General features: G+C 39.2%; 1 protein-coding gene and 1 non-coding gene across 8 annotated transcripts in view; one reads left to right on the forward strand and one right to left on the reverse strand.

The window, feature by feature from the left end:
• The window catches only part of Spag16 (sperm associated antigen 16), a 919,670-nt gene that overhangs the window by 819,073 nt on the left and 78,271 nt on the right, over window positions 1-22,326 (forward strand). The window lies entirely within an intron of this gene.
• LOC120094902 (small nucleolar RNA SNORA48) lies at window positions 1,984-2,127 on the reverse strand. The gene has a single exon (XR_005489594.1). It is a non-coding gene; the product is annotated as a small nucleolar RNA SNORA48 (small nucleolar RNA).

Here is a 22,326-nt window from a genome sequence, read left to right on the forward strand (position 1 = left end):
CCACATTAGGAAAAGTGGCCTGTGGTCACATAGGCCCAGAAAAGTTCTCAATGGCCATGAGGTAAATACAGGTCCTGAGGGTCTAACCAATAAGCTTCCCTTCCTGGACATTCTTCCCAGCAAGAGGTATTAATCTCTGGTCTACCCTGAGGGGTTGGTATGTGTCCATTTTCCATGATGAACAGCCAATAAACAGTGTGGATATACATAGACTGCCTTGCTCATTGAAAACCATCATGGTGAGCATGGAGAAGGCCGTTCCCTACAAAGCCATAGCCTAAGTCTCCCACAGAAGGCCTCTCTGAATTCCCTGACAACTGTCACCAAGCTAATGACAATCAACCTGCAGGACCCCAACTCTGCTCCCAAATCCTGAGACTCAGGAGTGCCCGGATGTCCAGAAGTTTGGCAACATCAGGTCCCAACCTCTTCACAGACTGTGGGCCCCTGATCATTCATTCCTGACACCCCAGAGGGGACTGGATTGCCCGGGAGTCAGGGAACCTCAGCTTTGTCTTCTCACAGCCCAGGCTGCATTTCCCCACCTCCTGAGTGGTGTCTCGGGTGCTTCCCTAAATCCCAGCACCTGATAGCTGCAGAGTACAGGGAAATCCAGTCAACTTCTCCCTGCATTTTGCCTCCCCAGCAGTGCTTCCACACCCCACAGGTGGGGTAGACTCAGACCCACATGAGGGTTCAGAGCAATAAACAGCATAAAGCTATTTCAAAATAAGAGTTTTACTATTATTAACAGGAACAACTAATGATCAATGTTTTGGGTTTTTTTTAACTTTTTATTGATTGATTCCTTGTGAGTTTCACATAATGCACCCTCATGTTCATGTTTCCTCATATCTTCCCTTTGCCCTTGTAACCTCCGCCACAAAATAGAAAACACACAAACAAATAATCAACAACAACAATAACAGCAGCAGAAAACAAAAGCATAGAAAGCATCTCATCATGGAAGCTGTAGTGTGTCAGTGTGTCCCTCAGTATATCCCTCTGTCCATGACTCTTCACTTATAATTCATTGTAATAAGTCATTGGTGTGGCTCAAGATCTGTGGCTTATCTAATACCATAAATATTGGATGCTCATCGAGACTTCCGGATATCCTGTTGTTGCCCTGTGTTATAGAGATCCTACAGCTTTGGAACAGCAGGACTGGCCATTTCACATGTGCCAACCATTCAAAAATGATAATAGATTTTTGAGTAATCCATCTCAGAGTCCACATCAGGAAAGGGGCAAGGGTAGCTCTCCAGCGCTCATGACCCTGTGGACAGCTTTCACAACTGCCAGAGTTGACAAGGGGCAGGGTGGGGGTAGGCATCACCTCTGCACCTGTGCCACCCAATGACAAATGAGTTGGCGAATCAGCACTCATATCTTTTGGGGCAGGCTCACCCACACCCTTGCCATCAGGGCCAGCTTCACTGTGCTGCTAGCAATGAGATATTGGGCCAGCTCTCAGAGTGCCACATCCAGTGAAGGGTGGGGCTAGTTCTGCACAGCCCCGGGACATTCAGTTGCTCCTTGGCAGCTGTCCTGACCAAGGACATTTTGATATTCTCTAGCGCCATGGACATCACCACTGATGCTTGCCACTGTACAGCCATAGACTCAGACATGACCCTCGAGTGGCATCTCTGGCGGCAACCTCTCCATTTCCCCAGGGGGCAGGGCTGGCCATTTATAACAGGCTACTCCTCTCTACCCTTGAGTCTCCAGTTCCGTCTTTCTTCACTATGCTGCTCCACTTCTTTCCCATCTGCCCACCACATGCGCATACATTGTGGTGGCTCCAGCTGCAGGCTGGCCATGTGGCTGCTAGGTCCCTGGGTGGCATCCTCTATCCATGTGTGCATTGCCTGTGCTGTGCACTGGAGGGCAGATACGTGGGTGGTATGGCAGTCCATGGGTTTCTGTCTGTCTTCTTCCATCTGCATTGTGCTGCCTGGACTTGATTTGATCTGATTTTTATGAGTCCTAAGCATAACACAGCTTTGACCACCAAGCCAGACATCAATCTAGGATGAACAAAGGACTGCCGTCTGCTCTGCCCCTGACTGATGTAAGAACACCACCACCAACAAGGTGTCTCTTTGTCCATTGCCAGGGGGTGTTATTTGATGAATTTTAAGAAGATGTAATCTTGAGTTTTATTCTGCATTATAACAGAGCTTCAAAAGCACATAATGACACAAATCAACCATTGTATTGAAAATGCAAATATACTTCCTAAATAATTTATAGAACCGCTGATACTCTGAAATACAATAAGAATACAGACCTGAACACCATTAACCGCTTGACTTAAGTGACATTTATAGAATGCTCCACCAACTAAGAACTCAATTCATATTCATTTCAAACATATCTGAAACATTTGTCAAGATATACCATATTTTGGTCCATGAATTAAGTATTAAAATGCTTGATATGTTTCAAATCACATAATTATTTCCCTGGGCAAAATAAAATTAAATAAGAATTTAATCTTCCACCAAATATTTACTAGTCAAATAAGCAATCCATGCATTAAATATGAAACTTAAAAATTAACAATGTGAATTGAAGGGTGGAGATTGGTGCCCTGGGTAAAGCAATTGCCATTCGAGCACGAGGACCCATGTTTGGATTCTCACCACCAAAGTAAAGTCCAGACATTATAGCAGGTACCTTTAATAGCAACACTTGAGAGGTAAGATGTTCATACTCCGGTCTTTCTGGTCAGTCAGTTTGACCTGATTGGTAAGCTCCAGGTTGAGAAACCCTATCTGAGGACATAAGGTAGAGAATGGAAAAGGAACGTATATAAAACAGACCTGAGGCTTCCACATGTGAAAGCACAGCTAAGTGCCCCCAGAAACAGACATGTTGAAGAAGAACTGAAGAACATTTGGTTAGAGGATATATTGACATATAGTAGCTTGATTCTTAAATTTATTTTATGGTCTTTAAATGAACATTTTGGAGCTGAAAAATATGATAGAAAGCAAGTAGTCTATCAATTTAATACCTAAAGGACAAATCTAATTTAGATGTCTATGCTGTGATCAGGAGAGAAACTAGTTGCAGGGTTGGAAGCAGAATTAAGGTCACATAACATCCATATCCATATGGAGAGACATTCTGCAGTATACTGTGTTTGATACACTATGTGTGGTATCATAATGAATTTCCTAGATAGGTAGAGCAAATCTTTGCCTTGGAGTGACAGATTAGTTTAGAAAAGACAAAAGGGATCACAGCAGGTTCAGGTGAAAATTGATAGGACGAGTCTCCTAAGTCTGATGGTGACTCAGTATGAGGTGTATAGATGGGAACAGCTGGTAAACCTGTGTAGATAAACAGAGACACCTCCAAGCAAATGCACGCTAGTATAAGCCTGTAGTAATTATTAATAATTATCAGCAGTTCTAAGACTCACCCGTCTTAGCAAATTAATAGTACTCTACTTTCCTGACATGATTTGTCTTACTTGCATCCAGTAATTTGTTAAAATTATTACCACTATTTTATGTGTGAACATTTTTCTTGAAAGCTTAACAACTTGAGTTTCTTTTTAACTTATAATGATAATATCAACAATAACAATCACAACAAAGAGCAAATACAGAGGTTAAACATATGCCTTATGTGTCAGGTCATGCAATACCTGATATAGCTGCACCCCTTGAAAGGCCTTAGGTACTCCTAAGTATTAATATTTGAACTCTCATAGTTGCCATAGAACCCCAAGTTTGTTGTTATCATTATCCACACTTAAAGATGTAAAAGTCATGGATGCTTTAAATTGTAGAGAGTAGGTAACACACTATTAAACACTTTTGAACTGTAAATTAGCTAGAAAGAAAGAAGAGAAGAGGGGAGGGGAGAGGGGAGGGGAGAGGGGAGGGGAGGGGAGGGGGGAGGGGAGAGGGGAGGGGAGGGGAGAGGGGAGGGGAGGGGAGAGGAGAGGGGAGGGGAGAGGAGAGGGGAGGGGAGGGGAGAAGAGAAGAGAAGAGAAGAGAAGAGAAGAGAAGAGAAGAGAAGAGAAGAGAAGAGAAGAGAAGAGAAGAGAAGAGAAGAGAAAAACCCTTCTGCCACTTGAGCCAAGTGGGAGATGACATTCCAAACCAGCAGTTTCTGCTGAGACTGCAGGATTTTTACTCCCTTTCACTTTCTATTTAATGAGCAAATTGTCCTAAGTACACACATAGCACTGTGGTACCAAGGATAAGATTGTAGCCAGTTTCTTTATCAACTGCGATAATTCTTAATCTGCCTACTTGTACAATGACACTTTGGATTTAATATTTTTTAAAAAGATGCCACTTAAGAAATTAATATTATAAACTTTTTAAAATTGCCATTGCATACAAGGAGCAATAAAATCAGTAATTTGAGTAAAGCACATGGAAGCATCCATTAGAATACTGTCATGAGGACATTGATTAATCAGACTCATCCTATTTATTCAAGAGCTTTTCAGTAGGGAGACCTCAAGACAACATTTAGAGGTAACACCATCCACCCTTAAGGGGTAAGGACAGCTTTTTTTTTTTTAGGAAAAGAGATACCTAGTGATAAATGTCACTCTTAAAATAGACTGCACCATTGGAAAAAATACAAAGGCTCTTTTATGAGCCTCTCCCTGCCCTCCCCGTGTGTGTGTGTGTGTGTGTGTGTGTGTGTGTGTGTGTGTGTGTGTGTCCCTCCCTCCTTCACTCCCTCCCCTAGTAACTCCAGCTGTACTGGAATTCACTCTCTGAATCAGGCTTACCTCTGCCCCCCAAGTGTTGGAATTAAAGGCATGTGCCACTTAGCCCAGACTCTTGTAGTTTCTTTTTTTTAATGTGATGTAATTCTTTTTTAAAAGATTTATTATTTATTATATATGTACAATGTTGCTGTCTCTAGACACACCAGAAGAGGGCATCAGATCCCATTACCGATGTTTGTGAGTCACCATGTGGTTGCTGGAATCGAACTCAGGACCTTTGGAAGAGCAATCGGTGCTCTTAGCCACTGTCTCCAGCCCATATAATTTCTTAATGTTCATAAATTCTTAATGTTCTAAGTTCACAAGACCTCATCTTAGGTGTTTTTCTATCTTCTCCTGTCACCTTCGATAAGTTTTATCAATTGTCTAAAACTTATCTGATCAGGTTCATCCCTTTCTTTAAGTCTTCCTTCACTTGATTTGCTTGTCCTTTGCCTATTCACAGCCCTGAGGTCTATTCCGCACATCCAGACCTCAGTTACACAAAGTTAGTGCTCTTGGTGCTATATTACATCATTGAAGCTCCATGTTAAAGGATCTGTCTCACACATAGTGCCTTTATCTCACTCTCTCCATTTCCATGGCACCTAATACAAGTCTCAGATAAGAGACTCCCAAACCACGGTAGGTCCTTTGTCTACTGGAAAAGCACATACTCATTTGGAGGTAGGCAGAGCACTAATTGACATATTCATAGTACAGAATGAATCATTAACTAAGGAGCTTGTCTCTGGAAAATCTTACATAGAGAGAAGGGGAGAGGGATGGGGAGAGGAAGAGGGAGAGAGAGAGAAAAGAGAAGAGAGAACAGAACAGAACAGAGAAACTTTTCTTTAGGGAAGAGCAGCTAGAGGTAAGTTGCCCATGTCTCAATAGATGTTTTTATGCACATGTGCATATGGGCAGCACTAACTTGGACTTAGGGTTCTATTATTTATTTTTTAAGATACTAGGTTGCTAGGAAGATGAGAGATATATTATTAGGTGGAGGGTGAGGGGAGCTGGAGGGAGAGAGAGGAAAATAGATATGACCAGACATTGTATGCATGCATGAAATTTTCAAAAAATAAGAATAATATAGAGAGAAAGAGAAAGAGATGAGGGGGACAGAATGGGAGGGGAGGGGAAGCTCCAGTCTCCAGCCGTTGGTTAAGATAATATAATCCAGTGGATACATCTACAAAGTATTTACTGCACCAGAGGCTCAACATTGCAGAAGAAAGGGTGGAAAGACTGTGAGAGCCAGAAGATCAGGGAGTTTGCTGTGAGATGTGGCTCCCAGTAATATCAGAAGCTATAAACATAAGGCTCACCAGCCCAGACTATCCAAAAGTGAGCTGAGCAAGGAGGATACCAATGAGCACACCCATAGGGGAAAAGCCTATGAAGCCTGAACTCTACAAGAATAACTGCAGACAACTAGGGATGCTGAGAGTGGGAGAAATAGTCTTCCCCGGGGAAGAGCACACCAGTTGATTATCCAGTACCAAACATCCAGCCCTAAACACATACGTATGAGCAACATGCAAACTGAGTGCATGAGTAGGCACACTGTGTGTGTGTGTGTGTGTGTGTGTGTGTGTGTGTGTGTGTGTGTGTGTATTTGCATGCACGCGTGCACATAATGGCCCTTTAGGATCTTCCATGGCCACTAGAAATGATGGTGTAAGGAACATGAGATACAGATGTCCTTTCTTTTGGTAGTATAACCCTTAGTGCTTAGATTGCTCCACTTTAAAATTTTAACACCCTCCATAGTGTTTTCTGTAGTGGTTGTGGCAATTCTGACCAGTAACATATAAAGGCTCTTTTCTCTACATCCTTGTTAATAAATTTCTTGTAGCAGCATTCTAACAAGTATGATATGTGGCTTGAGTTGCATTTTCTTGATGATTAATATTAGTTTTTACTTTCTCATTTGCATATTATCTATCAAGGCCCTTTGATGATCATGATTATTTTGTGATTTTGTGTTTATATATATCCTATAGAGTCATAAATGGTTTTTATATTTCGAGTATACATTGTCTGATACATGACTTGAAAATACCATCTTATTCCACAGGTTGAAACTTGCCCTTTCTTTCTTTTGCCAGACACAAGCTTTTCAGTCAGATGCAATCCTACTTGTTGGTCTTTAATCTTGTAGCCTGTGCTTTTGGGTATTATATCTAAAACAGTCCTTTTCTAGACTAATCTTTAAAAAACTCATTGCCTTCGAAATTTAAATAATTTTGTATTTTTATCTGTTTGTGTTTAGGTTTTAATTATTCATATAATTGCATACCGAGATACAGGAAGACAAATATTTAATATTTAGATGTAGAACCTAAAATAGTTAAACATGGACGGGTCACATAGTTCAGTAAGTGAACGCACCTGTCAACAAGAGCTTAATATCTGAAACCTATGTGTTGGAAGGAGAGAGCTGACTCCTACAGCTTGGCCTGTGACACACACACACACACACACACACACACACACACACACACACACACAGAGGTATGCATATACATGCAGATATGCATGCATGTACACACAAATAATTAGATAATTAACTATTAAAAAGTAACAAAACCTTTAAGAAATGCATCAGACATACACATTAACATTCAAGTGAAGAGTGATAGTTGCTAGGGACAAGAAACAGGAAAAAGGGGGAGGATTTTGATCAAGGCATACAAACTTTTTATCATGAAGCATAAACAGATGCTGGGCACCTAATGAATAACAATGTGAATGCCTCAACAATACAGTGTGTTGACATAAAATTAGCTATGAACTTTCTCAACAGACACACACACACACACACACACACACACACGCACACAGGAGGGGTAAAGGGAGAGAGGAAAAGAGTCTTCAAAATGTTTATATACTTAGTCATATGATTTATTTCTTCAATATACATATGAAGCCTAAAATCATAGCATAAGGAACTAAACTGATTCAGGTGACATTGTACTTTATTCTCAAGTTCCTTAACTATCTTCATTGAAGGCATCTGAAATTATTCAGATATTCATTAGAATATTAATGGTCTCCAGAATAACCTGATAGTGGATCAATTCTTTCATGTTTCATATGTTTAATAATAACTCCCTTAAAATATTACATTTCAGTTATTCAGAGTCAGTGAAAAGGCTAAGCATCATGGCTAAAGAGATGGATGTAATAGTTAGTAAAACATTCCTTTGGAAAGATTGTTTAGAATTATATGGTCATTTTGGTATAATGTCTCTTAGATCTTTGTATTGTACCATCAAACACAGACGACCTCTTTTCTTCCTTGGGTGTTTAGCTATGCCAACACTCCATTTCATTTGCTTGTATCTTCCAAGTCACTTCCTATCAATTATATCTGTTGAGTGCTAACTTTACATAACTGTAGAGTTCTGTCCCTATAAACACTGAATGCACTTGAAAGGAGAATAAAATTCTACTCTTCAAATTTCATTTCTTTTTATCTTTTTTCTAAGAACTTATTGGTGATTTCATTCTGTATCCCATTATAGGAATGGTATTACAGAATAAAATATAAGCTGACAGTTTGCAGATTTATTATCATACTTGATACATTCACATTTTCAAGAGTGATGTTCTACAGTTAAATGAATCCACAGAGATTAAATCTCCTTAAAAGGAATCAATCCCCTCAGAGTGGGATTTGCCTGCCAATGTGGCTTGATCAAACCCTAATTGGGTGTGGACTTTTGGAGATTGCAACAATTTTCATTTGCTCATCTGTTTGAAGTAGAGTTATTTTGTTTTGAGTCTTAATATCTTCAACTATTGATTTTTCTGACTTATCATTACAATTGAATGCATTCACATTAGTGCCTTGCAATGAAAATATCAAGACCAATAGAAAATTACATTTTAGAAATAGTATTTAACTCATGTACTTGAAAAATCAGTATGTGAGGAAATTAAAACCTCCAATTTTCATAAATATTAGCTTCAAGTATTGTAATTAAGATGCCAACCAGACTCACGAGTGCCCTGGCTGGAAGGTAGCCAGTGAACGCCTTTCTGTCCACTTGTCATTTCATAACCTTGCTTATTTATAACTCCCCCTTGTCAGCAGAAGAGCATAGATTCACTCTAGGAATTCCAGTGAAGACTCTGGGTTTTACTGTTTATTTTCCATACATATTTAACCCTAACACTACACATCTCCCCATGTTGTTTTTCTTTCAAGAAAGGGACCTATCACATAAAACACAATAATGGTGGATGGCGTTCCCAAGATATTCATTTAATGCCAAAATAAACATCTCGTTGGATAAGACTCCTGACTCTTCAAGCAATGTTTGTTAACACTCTAATACTATACATTATATTTCAAAGGAGTAAACACTTGGGCTATATATAGAATGATAAAAGTCATGACAGATCCATGTGAAAACAGTGAATCCAGCTACAGTACCAGTGCTTCTGGAAACGAGTCTAGTAAACTAGCCATAGTCATGTCTCTTGTAATGTCCATGACCTCGCTAATCCCAGGCAGTTGTCTAGGTTTCCATTCTTACACACGATTTCTTTCCTGTTGAATATGCCTTAAGTCCAGTTAGGTAGCTCTTGGTTACTATCAAGGTATGAGTGCCATGACTGAACCTTTAGAGATATTGTTCCCGGCCAGACATTGCTGTGGTTCTTAGACACCCAACAGTAGTTGGACAGCTACTGTTTGCTACCCTCCCTTGGTACCTTGCATAGCATCTTCCAGTATCACGGAAACTAGTTCTCTGTGAGCAGACTTTTAAGTCAGATCCACCTAGAATCCTTTGATTCCTTGTGCCTGAAATGCATGATGTCTTCAGCAAAAGGAACTTATTTTCAACCTCTGGGAAGTAACTAAGAATTATAGTGATAGCTTAGATTTTGGTGGGAATATACCCTGGTCAACGACTAAAAATGAGGTTTCTTATCTCTGAACTTTTGCTAGTCTATATGTATATGTATGTATATGTATATAATTTTCAGTAAATATAAAAGAATGAGCTTCCCTATGGCTTTTCCACACATTCTTAATGTTATTTAATATGCTCCCCCATTGTCTCTGACTTCCCTCACCCTTCCCCAATTAGGTCTACCCTCGTTTTTCCCATTTCTCCCTTCATGTTCCAAGTCATGGTTAAACATGTTTTTCATTTGCCTCTTGTAAACAATGTGTGCAAACGTTGATCCTTAAGGGAGTTAAGGATCATCAGACACAGGCTACATACTAAACAATCCTTAACTGGAATAGAAAGAAAGAATATAAGTGAGACAAGGTAACTAATCCCATCTATATCCTAAAGTCATTTTCTTGGCTATCTCCTTTTAACTTAAATTTAAAATACTCTCCTTTAATTAGATAAATCCATAATGCAATGATCTGCAGAAAATAATATTGTCTTCACTTCCTGAGGCTGAAAATCAGTCTTCTTTGTGTACATGGCAGTCTTGGCATTGGCATTAGTACAGACCCTCCTTTCATAGACACTAGCATATTTTTAATTAGAAAGAATAAAATATAAAGTAATATCATCTGAAAAGCAGATTTAAATATAAAATGGTAAATTTACAAGCATAATCATATTTCAACACTCATTCAATGAATTATTCAAAGAAACAGCAAAATAATATTTTGCCTAGATTTTAGACTGTGAATCATTTCATCCTAAAAGTGATCATGTTTAATGATGTGAGTCACATCTTTTAAGAGCTGTGATAAATATTCTACATGGAAACAGAAAATAGTATGTCAGAATCTCCTAAATTATAAACAAAAGAAAGCCCCTCCCAGGGAGCATTAGTAATCCTTAGAGATGAATTATCTCTTGGTTTATGACCTAAGAATGCTAGCTAAAGCTTACCTTGTACACTAAGCTGTGCTCTGGCTTCATGCAGAAATAAGGATAACTCATTATAGCATTTTAATAACTTGAACACAAATGGCTACGGAGTGAAAAACTTTCATCCTGAGTAAATTTGGCCCTACTAGTGCAATGCCAAGCAAATCCATCACCTAAGTGCTCATGTTGCACACAGAGATACCTACACACTGACTCCCATGCTCCCCGACCCGCAGGGTTGCTCTGATTTTATCACCACATAAACATGGCACCAAGGCACTGAGTGATCGCCTGTTTTTAGAATATGATATTTGTACTTAGTTTTTTTCAAGTATCATTTAGCCGTTCTAAGACAGGAAGTCTTGTAGTGCGAAGTAAGTAGCACTCCATTCCTTGTTCTCTTTCCATTCTCTTGGAGACAGATGCTGTAAGTGATTTCTATGGAGGCAGATCTTGCTGACAAAGCGTTTACATTAGGGTTATTGCTGTCAAAGCAAAGTGGAAAATGGAAACTACTCCATTGCCATCCCAAGCCAAAACAAACAAACAAAAAGTCATTTCGAGTGAAACAACAGTGACACAGAAGAGAAGCCTATAAAATTCCTGTAAATATCTTGATGAGTAGTTTAAAATGCATTAGCCATAATAAAATTTTCTATTATTTCAAGTAAACACAGTATATTTTCCTTTTTTACAATAAAGAAATAAATCAAATCAAATATTACTTAAATTGAAATTACAACCAATCTACATAAAATACCATTATCATGAAAATAAAACTTTCTATTGATGCTCATCAAGGTTACAACGTATGTTATTTTTTCTACTAGCAGTTATATTACCTTCAAATATGTATTTCTTAAAAGTCATCTGTGAATTTAACATAACTATTTAGTTTTGCAGCATATTTCCACTTATGGATACCCAACTATTTCTAAGAATTCAGTTATTTTTCATTATAGTTTTTTGCACTTGAGGAAAGCTTTCTGAAGCACCATTATATTTTTCGTGAAAGTAGACTACAATTGAGCCACCCTCATACTGTGCTGAAATTCTTAATAGACGAGTACAGTGAAGAACTCCATCCATACAGTCATTATTTTGAAAAATATATTTAATTCCCGCTGGTTGAGTTTAGGACTCGTTAGTTTGTAATATCTCTCCAAGATAAATAAATTTATGGGTCTTATTATTTAATTTTATTCTTCTGTGTGATAACCATGATGTCTTTTTCCTATCAAAAATTTCTCCCAGTTCTTGCTTCTATAAACATTTACATGAAAGTTTACACAATGGTTGAATTCATATCTAGTTCCAAAATAAAGTTCCTGAGGAGCAACTTGTGAAAACTGTAATGAGGATCATTAGAAGGTGGACTGAATGCTGTTAACATTTAGTGCTTTTTCTCTTGTTTTGTATTTTTTGAAATTTTTCTTCAGCTACTTTTATCCTAACATAATTTTGTTAAACTTCTTGCAGTGATTTTTGAGCATTTTAAAAGAAAATGATTATTCAGGATACGTCACTGTATGCTTATAATTATTTAATTTAAGTACACTTCATAGTTCATTATTGAAATGTCTACTTGAAGCATTGTTGTACTAGGCTAACAATTTTGTTTTTATTCCCAACTTTCTTTTTGTTTTATAGCTAACATAGTATTTCTACGGTATCAATAATTTATAACTGACATACACATAGTTAACTTCTCCTATCTCATGTCTAAAATTCAGTATATAGCTTTAATTCTGTCCAAATGAGCTTTCTTGGGTACAGAGTCATTACTGTCCCATGAATAACAGTTTTTACATATTTAAATACTTTTCCTTTTAAATTAGTTCCATTTATGTCATTATGGTAGAAGCTGCCTAATGCCAAAACTTATGGGTTAAAATTAGCACTAATATCAAGTTCTACTTATTTATGCAAATATCTCAAAATTACTTTAAGATGCCAGAAATTCACACTAAAGTGCTCAGCTAGTCAGCATCTCCATATTCTAAAACATGAATGAAATCATAAACTCCCAGTTTGAATTTTCGGTTTCAATATTTATCAACAAGGATTAAAATTATTTAACACTCACTCTTTGAATATTATTGAATTTAGGAGTACTCCCCATTCATCAAGCTTATGTGAAAAGACCAACCCTCCACTGAAGACACGCACTACTTCATCCTATCGAGGGTGTACATGTTGGAATGCAGCAGGAACAGGCATGGCGGGCGAATGCTGTTCAATAACCACTGTGAGAGTGATTCAAGCACAACTAAATAGATAGAGGATAAGTACACATTGCGAGAATAAACTGCTCCTTAATCCTCAAAGAAAGCCGTGGAGGCCAACCAGATACGATATTTCAGTGTGATGGATTTTTCATGGAAAGCTTTCTCGGCCCACTTACCAGTTGGTTTTACTCCTTCCTTCCAGGCATGGAAGGCACCGACTGATGGCAACGTTATGTCCAGTGGCCTTCTTTCCAGCCAAATGACACGGACACATATATTTAAAAGTCAACAACAACAGAAGCAGGCCACCACATACCACTTCTTTGACCAACTGTTAGGCACAGTTCTGAACACTAAGCCAGCAGATGAACTTATGTATAGCTACTGACTGATGTTTGACTTAGAGACTATTGATCCCTATGGCTTCCACAACTGTCTTAATCTCAGTTAAAAACATCACTAGAATAGAAGAGAAAAATTGGGAGCATTGCTCTTGAGGATAAGGTCACCTAAGGAGTTACCTGTGGTTCACTTGAAATGAACACCTCTCTCTGTCTCTGTCTCTTTGACTCTATGACACTGTCTCTCTGTCTCATCTGTCTGTCTCTCTGTCTGCCTCCTCCCAATACCCCACCCCCCAATCAAGCAAGCAAGCAAATTTTCTCTAATTATTTCTCTGACCAGACTGTCAGCTCAGACTCCGTTTACAATGGAAACTGCATTGTGAGGCAGAGCAGACACTTGGCTGCTCAACTAGTAATGGTGGCGGATACAATGATATTTGGAAATACCATGTCATTCAGCTGCACTCACTTGGGCAGCTCCTGGAGTGTTGGTAACAAAGAGGAGAGACTGCATTGACTTTGTAGTCTTTTGTGCTACCAGCTATTATATAGTCTCATACTACATGAGCCTCGGTCACCTTGGTGACCACATTCCCTTTTAGACATTTTGTTGTTGTTGTTAGGTTTTTTTTTTTCCTCTAAAGGGTTTCTTCACAGCTTATGAATCCCAAGTACCTTAATGAGTGCCCTGTGGGTAGCCTGTTGTGCAGGGTTGCAGGAGAATAAAACTATATACTAGAGACACCACAGCAGTAATCCCATTAGTTCAGTGCAGTCGGGGACATCAGGAAATGAAGTGGGAAAACATGTCAGTTCATGCACGGACTGCTGAACAGGAGGGACGGTCTCATCCTCATCGCTGGTGCACTGAATATGGGTCTTTGCTCTCATCCGAGGACCGGCTTCCCTGCTTCCAACATGGCCTGTCTGTAACAAGCCAAATCCCTACCCTGCATCAGTAATAAATGTTATAAGTAGTAAGTGTCATAGGTCTTAACTGTGCAAAGGTTTCCCACTGTTCCTTTATTAGACCCTGAGAGATTGAGACCAATTTCCATGTGGAAATATGTCTCACGTTAACTTTAAAATTTTGAAATCAGATTTGGAGTTCCTTGTTCTTAAATAAACATTGCTTCCTTCAAGTTTACAACTTGACATTTTTTTTTAAAGGAAAGCAAGGCATTTTTTAAAAATGTATTCAATTCTCTTTTTCAATAATTATCTTTTACATAAATTCCCAATAACTCCACCAGGATAGAAAGTTGGTTTTCAAGAAGTGAATCTTAAAGTATCTGCACACCTACCTTCTCTTTTCTTTTCTTCCTTTTTTTTTTTTTTTGCGTACACTTTTTTTTTAAATTAGGTATTTTATTTATTCACATTTCAAATGTTATCCCTTTTTCCTGTTTTCCCCTCTGGAAACCCCCTATCCCATTCTCCCTCCCCCTGCTCCTATGAGGGTGCTCTGCCACCCACCCACCCACCCACTTACTCATGCCTCCTTTCCCTGGCATTCTACTACACTAGGGCATCAAGCCTTCCCAGGACCAAGGGCCTTTCCTCTCATTGATGTCCAACAAAGCCATCCTCTTCAACACATGCGGCTGGAGCCATGGGTCCCTCATGAGTACACTCTTTGGTTGGTGGTTTAGTCCCTGTGAGCTCTGGGGGTTGGGATGGGTCTGGTTGGTTGATATTGTTGTTCTTCCTATGGGGTTGCAAACCCCTTCAGCTCCTTCAGTCCTTTCTCTAACTCCTCCACTAGGGAGTCTGTTCTCAGTCCAATGGTTGGCTGCAAGCATCTGCCTTTGTATTTGTCAGGCTCTGGCAGAGTCTTTCAGGAAATTCACTCCTTCAGTCCTTTCTGGGGACTCTTAACTTTTAGTGCAAGATTTGATGCACCTCCTCCTGACCACTTCCTTGCCACTCTACAGCTGAACTTGAAGAGGAAGGCAGATGATTAATCATTCAATGTGGACCAGGTCACGTGTAGAGAATGTTGCTCTGAGTGTTGTACGTGAGGGAAACAGACGGGATGACAAGGACCAGTGACAAGTACCACATCTTCCAAATACACTGTGGAGATTACCTTGACTCTCGGAGAGCGTTCCTGGACAAAGGTCACCAAAATTGTACCAAGAAGGGAAGCTCAGGGGAGGGGCTACTAAATAATGAGTGCTTGGGAACATTGCTTGTTTTACAGTTTGGTTGTTCATTTGTTTTATTGAAACCGACTTTTTGCATACACCTTTCTAAAGTCCTGGCACCGTGTTGCTTGAAACTTCTATCCATATATTGTTTCAATATCCTCTTGAAGCAAGGCCAGTGTTGAGAGTGTGTTCAGGGTGAAGGATCTCTTTCCTAGTACTTAGCCTTAAAGTAGAGTGACGATCGGAAGGATGGTGTGGGGCTTAGATGCTGAAGAGTTTGTTTTTGATTCTTAGGCTGTGTTATCCTTTTCTGCATTAATGCATAGGGAAAACCAGAGAAGGTGTGTACAGAATAGGGTCAGGAAGAAGGGGTGCGGTGCAAACTGTGAAGGAAGGGGGGGGAGATCAGAAGAGCCTAACACAGGAATCCAGGGAAATTCAAAAGGGATAAAACTCCAAACCCCAAACCAGAAGACAACTGTGGCAAGAAGGAGTTTTGAAAAAAAAGGTGGTAGTGAAGAGTGGAGAAGTGCATCTGACAAAGGGCACGTAGCTGGAAGCAGCAGTGGAGGTTGACAGAAATGGAAGATTAATGGTGAAACTTAGTTTTGTGAAGCGTTTTACAAATGATACCCTTTGAGTCTGGTATCTTCAGCTAGACTTGGGATGACCCCTCCATGGCCACATACCTTAATGTGTCCTTCCAGTGTGGTCTCTAATGCCATGAAACTATATGTAGGATTCTGCCAGCCCATGTATGTTGTTAGGCATATTGCAGTTGGCCTGTACATACATTTGCTTGGTGCTTAAGGGCATTTGCTGATTTTCCAGAACACCAGGGTTCTGTTACCAGTACCCCTGTTGGGAAACTTGCCAGCAATTGTTACTCCAGCTTTATGGAATCTGATACTCTTTTCTGGTACCAATACATCTCTGTCCCATTACACATACACAGATACACACACAGACACATAAACACACAATAAAATACATTATTTTCTAAGATACAGGGAAGGCTGTCTGCTGCTGATTTTTAGCCTGTACCTCACCATGCTCCTCACAACCCTGAACCTTCTGTTTGCTCTTTACCATGTTCCTTCTTTTAGGTCTTTAGGTACATTTGCTTGATATTGTCGCCTACTTTGTTTTTAATTTTTTATTGGATATATTTCTTTACTTACATTTCAAATGTTATTCCCCTTCCCAGTTGCTTGTCCATAAGCCCCCATCCCCTCACGTTGCCTACTTTTAATGTTCTGTCTCTCATGCTCATCCATGAGATTTCAGAAGCCCCCCCCCACAATGACCTAACTTCCTTTTGTGATAACAGCTTCCTGAAGGTTATACCACCTCCAGAAAGTACCTTGGACTGTTAACATCCTTTGACATGTGGGCTTTCAGAGTACATTTTAGATACAAACCATACCATCCTTTATTGCCACTTGTGAATTCTTATTGCACACTGGCCTTTCTTCACAAAGAGAGAACCTGTAGAGAGCATATTCAGAGGTTAGGCATAGCCCCCATCCACTCATCTCAAAAATATTAACACAGAGTTGTTCCTCGCTAAGGGAAATGAAGGGGCAAAGAGTGGAGCAGAGACTGAAGAAAAGTACATCCAGAGACTGCCCCACCTAGGGATCTAACCCATCTAGAGACACAAAACTCAGATACTATTACTGATGCCAAGAAGCACTTGCTGACAGGAGCCTGGTATGGCCATCCCCTGAGAAGCTCTATGACATAGCCTGACCAATACAGATGTGGATGCTTGCAGACAACCATTAGACTGAGCACTGGGACCCCAATGGAGGAGTGAGAAGGACTGAAGCAGCTGAAGGGATTTGCACTCCCATAAGAAGAATTATATCAACCAACCACACACACCCCCCCCGCCCTCAGAGCTCCTAGAGACTAAACTAGCAAGGACCCCTGGCTCCAGCTGCTTATATAGTAGAGGATGGCTTTATCTAGTACCAATGGGAGGGGAGGACCTTGGTCCTGTTCAGACTGGATGCCTCAGTGTACAGGAATGCTAGGGCAGTGAGGTAGCAGTGGGTGGGTGTTGGCCTTCATGCTGGAGGCTTTCCATGGAGATCTCTGGTCCGCTAGGTGCACAGTTTCAGGTGAAGGGAAGAGAACTCGGGCAGAAGAGGGGGAACTGCTTCTGCTGCCTCCTGCTGCTGGTACTACCCCATTTCTGTTTCTACCCAGGACTTTGGGCTAGGCTGAGCCAGTAGGGGACTGACTAGCTAGTGAGGGGTGCAGGGGAACTTTTGGCAGTGATTCCAGAAGCAAAGATCTCTTCCCCAAGTGGCAGTGTTACAGCTCTTATGACAGAAGATCTCAGACAATGGAATAATTCCTGCATACCTTTAATTTTTCTGGATAGGATTCTTAAATCATTTTGGAATGGGTCAAGGTCTGACAGCAGGTTTGGCCTGAGAGCTTGGGAATAGCTCATCTACATATTTGGGGGCATGATCCTGCTTTTAGATGACTGATCTGTCTTGACATGACAGGTGGTCACATCCTCACCTGTGGAGGAGGGGCTTTGGGTGTTGCCCTAGGTGACTGATCTGTCTCAAACCTCTCTATAGGGGACTGTGGGGCCTGTAGCTACAGGATAGGGGTCTGATCTCCTGGGAAATTGGGGAGCTCCTGCTGACCCTTAGGGTCCCCAGGGCTTTGACCTATCTCAACCAGGAATCAGGGTACCTTTCATAGCCCGCTGCCCCATAGGTGGGTGAGGGAGCTCCCTCAGAGAAGCATGGTTGGAGGGTATGGGATAGGGGTTTTGCGGAGGGGAAACTGGGAAGGGGAATAACATTTGAAATGTAAATAAATAAAATAACCAATGAAAATCATGTATCAAGCAGCTAATTGCCTATGTCTGTATATTTCTTTTCTTGCTATCCATATTAGTTAGTATGTGTATTAACTGGTATAAAGCCATTCTACTGTACTTCTGCATATCAGTAGGTAGTAATTGCTCAATAAACATTAAATTAGTATGTGTCTTAATGAAGAGGAAGAAGAAGGAGGAGGAAGAGGAGGAGGAGAAGAAAAAGAAGAAGAAGAAGAAGAAGAAGAAGAAGAAGAAGAAGAAGAAGAAGAAGAAGAAGAAGAAGAAGAGGAAGAAAGATTAACAGATTAACTTTGTGTGACAAGCTTATAATTATTTGCATATGATACCTTCCGGAGAATCCTAAAAGCACAGTTATATGATAGTGCTATGCGCTATCTGTAGAGATTAATAGAATGTACATGTAGTGAGTGGTATTTTATTTGCTTTCTCTTCCTTTTTGTGGTAAAAGAAAATTCACTCCCTTTTAGGAGAAAAAAAGAACAGACAATGATTATCAGAGAAGGAGTAGTTAGAGGAGTTTTAATCCTCAGTAGGTTTCTGAGATAAGAGTATGAATAAGAGAATGTCATGTGTAGTGGGAAGTATAATAAAGCAACAATGAAAGCATCCATTTGTAACAATGTAAGAACTATGAGGAAAAGCCATGGTTTAACATTTATTTTGAACAGTGCAGATATTAACATGCACTGGCACAGAAGAGGTACATCAAGAGTTGTTTAGTTTGCTTTTGCTATTGACTTAGACTAGCAAAGCACTGCTGTAGGTGCCATTGTGACCTTCTGTGTCCAGTGTGCTGTTAAAGTGACTTAGTTTCCCATGTGGCTCTGCCCTGATCATGCCTCCTAGGCCCTGGCCACATTTTCCTATTGCTCAAATCCATTCCTAACATCACAGCACAGTCAAAAAACATGAACGGCATATATCATGGTAGGTGTCTTCATCACTACATGATACTCTGTTTTCATGTAACCAACAGTTTCCAGTAGGTAGCGGGGCCACTATTTCCTTTGTTTATAAGACTCTGGTTGCCAGTTGTACTGGAATATTATTGTAAGTCACGTAAATGCTATAAAGTAGCTCTTTTATTGATGAATACTTAGGATTAATAAGAAAACTCAAAATAGGGGTTGGGGATTTAGCTCAGTGGTAGAGCGCTTGCCTAGCAAGCACAAGGCCCTGGCTTGGTCCCCAGCTCCGAAAAAAAGAAAAAGAAAAAAAAGAGAAAAGAAAACTCAAAATAGTTATAATTTCATTAGTACAAGTAATCCCATGACCACATTTTTACTTCAGTTTAAATATATATTTTTCTCTAAAATATAGCAAACCTTGTGTACACCTAACCTACATTCGATGTTTTCATCTGTGTTTCTGCAATGTTTGCACATTGTTGTTATAATTTTATTGTTTTAGCCTTCCTATTTTCTTGGTGTTTATAATGACCCCAATACTTTTAAAGTGAGAGAAAAATGCTACATTGATGTAGTTTTACATATTTTTCGTCACAAGTATATCTATCTTGGACAAAATGTCACTGCTTCTACAATTGCTTGTATTTATTATTTTGTTTGTTATTTTTTAGCAATTATTCTTATGTTTTGTTGAATATTAGAATAATCAGAGAATTTATCAAGAAACTCAAATCAACTGGCATTCTCTCCTCACATTAAAATTTTGGGACTCTCACTGAGATGAAAATTGGGTACTAAAAGTTTAATACCAACCTAGGTATTCATAAAATATATTTCATGTGTGTGGCACTTTTCCTTATTGTTTCTCGACTCCAAATTTCACAAGAAAGTGTGCTAATATTTGTTAAAGGTATTGATTAATTGATTGGTGCAGACAAAATTGTTATAATTTTGTAGAATAATGAAGACATAAGAATTAGAGTTTCAATGAACACATAGAAATATATTCCTTGTAAAAATATCAAAAAAATTGAGATAAAAGTGTATTTCTCAGAAATTATTGAATTCTTTCTTTATGTTGAAGTATATCTTGGATCAAATGAGTATTAACTCTAAAGTCTTAAATTATAAAAGTTTGATCTTGGTACTTCAATAAATCAATCAATAACTTATTGACTATTTCAAGTGTAATTAAAGTGTTAGCCTTCCCACCCAACTTCGACCAGAAAATCACCACCTGTTATTTAGAAAAGCTAAAATCCTCAAGTAAGAGTTGCTGTGTCAGTGGAATGGATGAGGCTGTGTAAGCCCATCCCCACTTGGACCTTACAATCATTCAAACATTCTGTGAACCAGCATGAAGATGCTTTCTGATAGCACACACCCAGCTCAGTGGAGTCAAGCCTTTGGCCCTGCTCTTGTTTCAAATCTTATCATACAGGCAGGATCTCTACCAATCCAGTACTGATTGATGTGAGAATTTTCTTTTCTTTTCTTTTTATAGTGTGAAATAGAGTTTATTTAGGGCATAGGGAGGGGAGTTGAGGATGGAGTAGAGATTGAGAAGATAGAAAGAGGAGAGGAGAGGAGAGGAGAGCAGAGGAGAGGGGAGGGGAGGAGAGGAGAGGAGAGCAGAGGAGAGGGGAGGGGAGGAGAGGAGAGGAGAGCAGAGGAGAGGAGAGGAGAGGAGAGGAGAGGAGAGGAGAGGAGAGGAGAGGAGAGGAGAGGAGAGGAGAGGAGAGGAGAGGAGAGGAGAGGAGAGGAAGAGAGGCTGGCTAGGAACATAGGGAGTTGGAAAGGAGGGTAAGTATGTCTGAGATGAGCAGGGGCATGGAGAAGGAATATTACCAAAACATGTTGTACACAATTCTCAATGAAATAAGAAATAAAAAATGAGATAAAAAGAGTTAAAAATGTGGTTGTATGAAACCTCTCCAAAAACCAAATAAACAAAATACCACCTTCTTCATTTCTTTGTGAGACCCTTTTTAAGACTGCTATTTAAATTTCTTTTTAAAATAATTTGTAATTGTATAAGTGGATAGTCATATTTATCCTAACCCAGGAATCGAGATATATTTAAACTGGTTAAGTAAACAAAATAAAGTATTGTTTTTGAACTCCCACACCAGCCAATCCTAAATGTGTTAAATCAAGGTATTTTTCTCAGCCTGAAAAGTTAAATAGCAGGTGTAGTACTTAATGAACTGCAGCAACTTGGACTCATTGGTGTGGCAAATAGATTGTGATATTCATTTCCAATTAAAGTTCCTTTGCAAAGATCAATGAAGCACATTTTCACAAATTGAATCACACTAAACTAATAAACAAAATTCTCTCATCCCTGTTGAAGGAAAATTATTATTTCCTTAACATTTAAAATCCCATCCCACTATTAATTATAAGATGCAGGGGGTAGGAGAGATCACACATTTGTTTATTCATCTGTGTTTCACTTTCTGTTTTTTAAAGGAAGGTTAGGAAGACTAACTATTATGCCGAAGCTGCAAAGAATAATTTTCCAGCTTGAATTTCTTGGTCTTTGAACCATGAGCATTTTTTACTTATTAAATAACATGCTTGTGCTAATGACTAAGGGTCTGATCTTTAGTAAATTAGAAAAGAATCTGTTACAGAATAACCTTTAATTAATGAATGCACAGTGTATATTTGCATTTAAAACAATGGCATTTGTTGAAAAAAGAAAATGGCTTAATATTCTGCCTCTAAAATCATTGAGCTGCTCAGAAAAATTAAAATGTTAACTCAACTACCATAAATGTCATCTCTTTACTTTAAATATGTACAAATGTTGTGATATTCATTTTCAAGAACCTCCTAACCTTTCACCTCCCCCTTGATATTTCTTTCAAAGTATACTTTTGAAAGCTGTTATATATTTGTAGTTTCAGTTTAGAATTTTCAAAGGTGTTGATATAGATGAGGGGGGGAATGAAAACCAAACAAACAGGAATGGAGCCACCCCTGAAGCAAAGGGTAAGATCTTACAGGAACCATGTTTTCCAACAAGAGAGGCTCCAGGGGAATGATCTGACATTTGTGAACAATTCTAAAATGAAAATGATCTACCAAATAAGGCCACCAATCTGAATGGCACTGTGACAATTTTCCAAGCCATGTTTGTACAGTTTCTGTGAAGAACTCAGCTGGAGGATTGGGGTTAAAGAAATATTTATTTATTTTTTTACCAACACA

Source organism: Rattus norvegicus, chromosome 9, assembly GCF_036323735.1.
Source record: "Rattus norvegicus strain BN/NHsdMcwi chromosome 9, GRCr8, whole genome shotgun sequence".
In the NCBI taxonomy this organism is placed as follows: Eukaryota; Metazoa; Chordata; class Mammalia; order Rodentia; family Muridae; genus Rattus; species Rattus norvegicus.